Source organism: Benincasa hispida, chromosome 2, assembly GCF_027475165.1.
Source record: "Benincasa hispida cultivar pf3 chromosome 2, pf3_genome.v1.1, whole genome shotgun sequence".
Classification (NCBI taxonomy): domain Eukaryota; kingdom Viridiplantae; phylum Streptophyta; class Magnoliopsida; order Cucurbitales; family Cucurbitaceae; genus Benincasa; species Benincasa hispida.
The window spans coordinates 14,424,386-14,433,205 of NC_143479.1; positions in this window are offsets into that span (position 1 = coordinate 14,424,386).

Consider the following 8,820-nt stretch of genomic DNA (forward strand, 5'->3'; position numbering starts at 1 on the left):
GTCAGACCAGATTCTGCGACTGTGTACCAAATGCTGCTCATCAATGCATATTATCACAGTGTCATGACTCACCATATGGAGGGCACTTTGGAGGCCAGCGCACAGCAGTAAAAGTATTACAAAGTGGGTATTATTGGCCAACCCTATTCCAGGATGTAAGAGACTATACGATGAAGTGTGACCGGTGCCAACACACGTGTAATATTTCATGGAAACATGCGATTCCCATGAGCATCATTTTAGAACTGGAGTTATTCAATGTCTAGGGCATTGATTTCATGGAACCATTCCCACCATTGAATGGTCACAAATATATTTTGTTAGTTGTCGACCACGTGTTCAAGTGGGTAAAAGTAGTAGCATGTGCCGCAAGCGATGCGACGGTAGTCTCCAAATTCTTGAAGAAAAATATTTTCACTCGTTTTGGCACTCCACGTGCCATAATCAGTGATGAAGGCTCTCACTTTGTTAATCACACTGTCAAGAATTGCTGTGCAAAATATAATATCCTCCATAAAGTGGCCACCGCATACCATCCACATACGAATGGTCAAGCTGAAGTGTCCAACCGAGAAAATCAAGCTGATATTGGAGAATGTGGTTAAAGCCTTCACGAAAAGATTGGAAAACAAAGCCTGACGGTGCTCTGTGGGCATATAGGACTGCCTATAAGACACCTATAGGCATGTCTCTGTATGCGTTGGTGTTTGGTAAAGCATGTCATTTACCATTGGAGCTGGAGCACAAAGCGCTATGGGCAGTGAAAAAGCTAAACTTTGACTTAAAGGCCACATGAGAAGCAAGGAAACATCAATTGGTCGAGCTGGAGGAATGGAGAATTCACGCATATGAGAAAGCAAATATCTACAAAGAACGAGAAAAGCACTAGCACGACAATCAATTATGCGGAAAGAATCTCAAGTCGGGCAAAAGGTCTTACTATTTAATCCACGACTATGACTCTTCCCTGGGAAATTAAAGTCACATTGGTCCGAACCCTTCATAGTCAGAGAGGTATTCCCGCATGGCGCAGTAGAGTTATCCAATGACGACAAAACCAACATATAAAAAGTTAATGGGCAACAAGTGAAAGTATATTGTGGAGAAGACTGGCATCGTAAGGTCGCCTCTGTGAACCTGAGAAACTCTGAATGAGAAAGAAGTGGGCGGTCCCTGTGCAATCATGCGATTCAAATTCATCAAGGACGCATGGTGACATATTTTTTGATACCTTTATCTTTATGCATATAGACAATGATGAATATGAATGATACGAGCTCATGCTGCCATAAACTTGTAAGGATACGACATGTAATGTTGTCTATCTGATGCACTGATGAATGAATGAATGCCTAATTGTGCTTAAGTTCTTTTGCAATAAAGACATTTTTTATGCGATACTACGTCTAAATATATGTGTTGTTAATGATGCTCGTAGTATGCGATGTAGTAGTGCGTGTCACAAGTTTCCTTGCGCTGATACCACGTATAATTCCGACGCAAGTTTCTCATAATGATCCAAGGTCGAACACAGAGATTGTTTTCGTTAATGCATTACTTATATGATACATGCGATCGGTTTTTAATAATGAATAAAGAATGTTGATTTATACAGAAATATAAATTGCGAGGAAAGTAAAAATCCGTCAATAAAATAAATTGTAAACTAATATGATATACGATACAAGATACATGATACATGATACTGAGGTCGAGAACTGACTGTGAAGTTGTACAAAGAATCGATGTATGCGATGGCAATTCTTTATGAATGAATCAGAAGGAGAAAGAGTAAATAGTAAAACCATCGCAAGTTTGTCAATTGCGTTAAAGATGCAACTAAGGTTCCGCTTTCCCTTGGCGTACACCTCTTGGTGAACAGTCGCGTCCCCATATCTCTATGGTGAAACAGGGATGAATGTGATGAATGCAAGGTTGTTTCCATCTTTGGAAATACTTCTTGCTTTAGTTAACGCATTCTTCCAACCTTCTCTCGATAGGCGGAATAACATCTTCACTTCTACTCTCACAGGTGAAGATGCCATCGAGCATGCTTTAGCTAAACTTAATTATTTCCTTAACACAGATTAACTCACTCGCTTAATTATTGCTATTTACCTAGGGGATTAAGAACACATCATGAAGAAAATGGATTATGGATGTATGGAAAGGGACAGAGAGATGACAATGGAAATTATCATAACATTTAATTCTAAAATTAAGCATTCGATACATGTTGTGAATGAGAGATTACAGAAGATGAATATAGATGATGAAATAGAGATTAGAAACAAATACAGAAAGAGTGTCAATGTCTTGACACAGATCCCAAATGGAGATTGTGCTTGCTGGCGTGTGGAAGTGGTAGAGAGGAAAGCTTCCCTCTCAGGCTTGCTTTCCCGATAGAATTGACCTTCGCACAGAGCTTTATCTACGGGAATTGGAAGGATTCTCTACTCGGAGACTCACCTCTTGTCCTTGTCTCATGGTTCTCCCGGATCTACTCTGGACAGTCGCTTCAGACCAGCCTCTCTCTCAGAATTAGTATATGCACGTCTCTATGTATTCATGTATATTTTTCAGGGAATTCGAAGAAGCTATTTATAGGCGAAGCTTGGCTCTTTGAATGTGTGGTCCCCACTATATAGTTATGGTAGTTCCTGAAATGGCAGAATGAGAAATTCCTTATGTTACACAATCAACTCTTAAGAAATGCACAACTGAAAGTTGTACACTTGTCAGACTCTTCCACAAATGCGTTGCTCTTTACATCTTCGATCTATCGCCGCATGCGGTGTTGTTTTTTATTACCGCATGCGGTTGAAATTGCGTTGATCGCTAAGGCTCTTGATCGATTGTTGCATGTGCCATCATTGCGTTGATTGTCTCTTTGTTCTTGATTGATGGGCGTAATGCGACATAGATGCGTTGTTCATTTCGTTTTTGAGCCATGAACGCATGTGGTGACCGATTTCCTACAAAACAGAAACTGAAACATTCTATTCTACCATCGCAATGGTATTAGTGGGTGTATTTACGACATTTTTCATAATTTTCGTATTTCTTAGCCAATTTGTATACTATTGATGCAACTTTCCTTTCTTTTAGCCACAATATCTAAATAAAACAGTATAAATAACTTGTATTTCTACAAGTTATCACACCTCCAAATTTAGATATATGCTTGTCCTCAAGCATATCTTCGACTAAGGCAATATAGTTCAATTCTTATCCTAAATTTTGCATCGATTGGTTGCTCCAAATGCTCCACCTGTACAACTTTAACAACACAATTTCCTTCTATCCTTTAATAATTCATAAACATGCCCTTTATTCTTTTATACAACAAATTTCTACTCAAAAATTCCCTTCTTGTTTTGAAAAGAATGTTTACCTCTTCTTGCAAAAACAACTAGGTATGACTTTATGCAGTGGCCTAGTTTGCTATTTTATTAGAGACTGTTGATCATGGTTACAACCTTCATTTTGGCTTGTTCTCACGAGTGTCATGCGAACATCCAATTACGGTTGTGTGCCAATCTCAACTTCAACTCTTGATTTTCAGCTAAGTTTTACATTTGTTGGTCAGAGGAGTTGTCTCTTATGTTCTTATTTCCTCTCTTTCTTTCTTTCTTTTCATATTGCATCGTTCTTGCAAACCCACCTTCGTTTTGGCTTGCTCCCACGGGTGTCATGCGAACATCAAACTACGAGCAGGTTCCTTTCATGACTTAACTCTTATTAGGTTAGGATTGTTTTTTGATTTCCCTTGCGCTGACATTGGAGTTTGTATGAAAAAAAAATTTCTTTTTTTTTTTTGTCAAGTATCCGTTGAAATCCTGAATTCATGGGGAACTTATCTCTATTCCCTTTTAGTATTGTCATTTGCTATCTGATTGTTAAAAAAAAAGGTTTTGTTAACTTTGTTTTATTATTATTTGACCCTCTCAATATTTTTTTGCAACGACCGAGGTGAACGATTACAGAGGCACTATACGAAGATGCAAGTACTTTATTTCATCACCACAATCTAAAGAAAGCAGATCACAGTAGGATGCGTTCACAAATAATGCGGGCGATAACACAAATTTAGGGGTTGTATCTTTCCTTGACTTTATTCCAAATTTTGCACTATCGCATCACATTTTAACTCTAAAAAATTTTATCATCGCATCTTCTTTGGTCAGCGCATTCATTTAACATTGATTAATTTACTAAGTCACCGCATGATTTCTCTTTGCCAATTATGATTTCAATGGTGAAACACATGCTTCCATTTTTTCTTATACACTAGAGTCAACTTAATTTTAGGATAGTCAACTCATAAAATATTTCTAGAAGATAGTGGTCTGCTAGCTTTCTTTCAAACTGACCCTTTACGAAAATTCCTAAGAGCATCGCATGACTTCTTTCAACCTTTTAGCAATTAGGACATTGCCGCATTTTAAATTTCGGGGTGCGGTATTCATTCTTCAACCTTGCTATTTTTAGCCTTACGAGAAAAAAAATCATAATGTTGTGATCGAACCCTGCTCGTAGTTGGATGTCCACATGACACCCGTGGGGGCAAGCCAAAATGAAGCTAGGAATCGTGATCAAGGCATAAATAAATTATCGCAACTCTACTGCCAAATGGGCATGAGTTTAGACTGAGAAAGAGCACCTTGCTCGTAGTTGGATGTCTGCATGACACATGTGGGGGCAAGCCAAAACGAAGGCTAGGCACTTGGATCAGCGTAAGGTCATAGAAAAAAAATAGTGTCTAAAATATGCAAGGATAAAAATCATTTGAAAACACCCCAATGAAAAGTTTTTTTTTTATGAAATAAATCATGCGATGCCCTGGAATCTGGTAAAGTCTTTTTGAGGGTTAAACTTGCGGTTCCTAAATTTTAGAAAGATTTTAATAAGGCATCCTTGAGAAATCTAGGAAAGAAAAGGCGGTCGACTTTCTAAAGTAAATCTTTAGCTTATACTTGAGGACAAGCATTGTTTAAATTTGGGGGTGTGATAACGGACAGAAATGCACGTTATTACAGCGCAAAGTTATAAAACAATGCAGGATTGCATTGATAAAAACATACAATATTGCGTCCAAAAGCATTAAGTTCACAACATTGCGATCGCATGCGTCCATCACATTAAAAAAGCTAACTTATGTATTTTTTGTGCAGAAAATGCGTTGACACAAGGCGGAAATGTGATCCAAAGAAATTAACGTCCGAGCGCATTAAGAGATTGCATTGACGCAAGGCTATGCGATCATTTGTGCTTGTGAATATCTGCTCAAGAAGATGGCCGCATAGAGCCGACGTATCATGGTGGGCGCATCTGGATGAAAAGCATAATAAATCATGATGGGACAGAAAGCTGATGACGAACAATTCCGAATTAAGTTGACAAGTTGTTAACGACCTACTATAGCAAGTACACTCAACTTTTTGGTGACAATTATGCAGCGCATCAGACAGAGAATTAATGTCATCCCATCAGTGCAATCATAAGAGAGATGAAGCTTTTCACCCTGAAGCTCTATAAATACCGAAGGCCATCTTCAGTGAAGGAGTCGTTCAATTACTTAGTTCGCCCAGTCTTAGAGTTCTTAGTTTTCTTACATAAAAGGCGGAGGCGAGAGAAGGGTAAAGACACCAGAAGATCGTCCTGGTCAGCTCGAGAGAGAACCTAGAAGGCGTTGAAAGACAGAGAGAGGGCCGACTCTTGCGAGAGCAAGATTATCTTTTGAGCAGGGTAGAGAAGAACAATGTAAAAGCCTCGGGAAGCAAGAAATTACTACCAGGCTCTTTATTCTTATTTTGCATTGTCATTTTGTACTTCGATTATATACTTATAAAATGGAACTTGCTTATCTACATCTATTCACTCTCTTTAAAACACGCATGAATAGCAAAATCTATCGAATGTGTTGAGAAGTACTTAGCTAACATGACCTAGGATCTTCATTGCATGCGATCATCTTGTCTTATGTTGCGCCCAACACCCTTTAGAGCTACACAAGAGAGAGTCTAAAGAAAGAACCTAAGACTTGAGAGAGCTAGGTTAGAATCTAGACTCGAGAGAGCAAGATTAGATATGCATAAGCAAGAGATAGGGACTTACAGATAAGCTCTGTTTGCCAACATGCATCGCATGCACCCTAGAGATAGGTTATGGTAATATGCGGTTGCCTTATATGTATGTGTGTCATTCGTCATCGCATAGACAAGAATAGAGGCTTATATGTAAGTCCTATAGACATCATCACATATATCGCATGGGTTATAGAACTAGAAGCCGTAGCATTTGCATTGAGAGATGATTTGCTATTGTATGTGTGTAGCATGACCGCATAACATGAATGCAATCCTAGGAAGTATTAGCTAAACCCCTTTCTCAACCCGTTCCCTTGCATATTCATCGCATCTTCCAAATTATTAACTCTTTTCTTAAATCCACCACATGCATTTTATACTGTAAACAACAAACCAACAAACTCTTTGATTTATTTGTTACCGCAAAGTGATCTCAAAATTATCACCGCATATTGTTTTCCTTAGTCACTGAGTTCGACCCTGGGCTTACTATGAAACTCAGTAGGATTTATACTTGGGTTCTGCTGAGAAAACTTGTTTGCACAATGCATTTTCCACCAACGCAATCCTTCTATTATTTCATCGCATAAAATAATGCATTAGGAACGTTGTTCAGAATGTAGCATGCAATTTCCACTGCAAAACCCCAAAACGAGTTTTGAAGATGAGCATAACTCATCATAGACTGAACCATGTCCAACAAGGTTCTGTTTCTCTTTTCTGATACACCATTCTGTTGAGGCGTACCTGGGGCCGAGAGTTGGGACGTAATTTCATGTTCTATCATATAATTCTGGAATTAGAGGTTCATATACTCTCCACCATGATCAGATCGTAGTGTTTTTATTTTCTTACATAACAAGTTTTCAACTTCAGCCTTATACTCCTTGAACTTGTCAAGGGCTTCAGACTTACGTTGCATTAGGCAGAGATACCCGTACCTTGAATAATCATCTCTGAAAAAGATGAAATATTCATACCCACCTCAAGCCCTAACACTCGTCGAACCATAGAGGTTTGAATGTACAAGCTTCTGGTGACGTAAATTAGTTGAACGCAATTAAGCGATGCATGTCTTAGGTTATGCATTAGTTTTCATGCATCGGTGGTCATATGTTGGAATGGAATGTATGTGTTGATCTCATATGCAATGACCATGCATTTCTGTCACAAGTTTTCTTCCGCTCTCACCAAGTATAACAAGAACGCAAGTTTCTCAAGTGATCTGAGGTCGAACTCAAGGACTTGTAGCTAAGGGGTATGCAGTGATGTGTTTGCAGTGGATAAATAAAAGAATGATAGGGGTTATAAGCTATGAACTACTCCTACTCCTAACCAACAAACAAAGCAGTAGAAGTATGACTGAGAGGTAGAGACACGGCAACGGTTGACGCGTAGTAAAATGCATGGAAAAATAGATCAAAATGTGAGGATGTCTGCACTGCAACACTAAGCTTGGCCACAAGGGCAACCTGAGCCAACTTAAGCTATGCGATCATGCTATACACACTTGACGTAGACGCATGCAATGTATATGCGATAGTGTCGAGAAGCCTATTCCTAAGCCTCTATATGACCGCATACCACCATAACCTACTTAAAGGGTGCATGCACTGTGTAGTAGCAAATGGAGCTTATTCTTAAGTTCCCCATTCTTGCTTATGCGATCCAATCCGCTCTCCCGTGACTTAGATTTGGTTTTTATACTACTCTCCCAAGTATGCCTAAATGATGAATGATGCGCTCATAAGACAAGGTAATCGCATAAACCTGGTTGACGTAAGATTATTCCTATTCCTAGTGAACACTTGCTTACATTGCTTAATGCGACCAACCACTTACCCTCCCGGGTAGTTAGTTGTTGTTGATTTTACTCATAGACAAGCATTGCGTCCGCTTATAGACAAGCATTGCTACAGCTTCACACTAAGCAAATAAGGTTTTCTCACAACACTCACGCAATGCACACCTTCCGATGGTTTGCTACATGCTTCATATCCCTAATCCGCATGATTAAGTATGTGATACTCTAGTAATCTCACTTAGTGATGCAATGAAAGTTAAGGATTCTAAATAAATGAAGATGGAGATGGAATCGAAGGAAATATGGAAATGCATTGATCACAAAATGTATTAATTCCTTAAGCCAAAATATAATACAATACAATACAAGGAAAGAAGTGAAATGGTGGGCTAGCTGGAAGTAATGTCTTGCTTCTAGCAGATGTGTGTCAAGGCTACCGGTGGTGCCATGGATGGGTGGTGGAGTAGACTCTCTCGAGCTCTAACTCTGTCGAAGCCGGTCGTCACTCGGAATGATTGAACGGGATAAAAAATTCTCAAGCTTTCTTCTCATGCTTTTGTTTGGATCACAAGGATCCACCCGAAGGTAGAAACTTGGATGATCTGAAATTCCATTCAACGACTTCTATTTATAGAGCTTGATTGCTGACAACATTGACCTGCTCTGAATCTGACACTTGCGACGCGATGGTCCTTTTCTGAATCTCTGTTGCTAACGGCGTGGTAGGTGAAATGTCAACATCATCTTTTGATACTCTCAAGGTATGCGTTCATGTTTAATTCCACCAACCTTGCGTTCACCCTTCTATTATGGTCATCATTATGTAGCCGTAATCTCTCTGCGATGACCGCATTCGCTTGACGGCTGCAACTTCTATGCAATGGACGCATGCAGTAGATGGGTGCAACATCCATGCACTGAGCATAT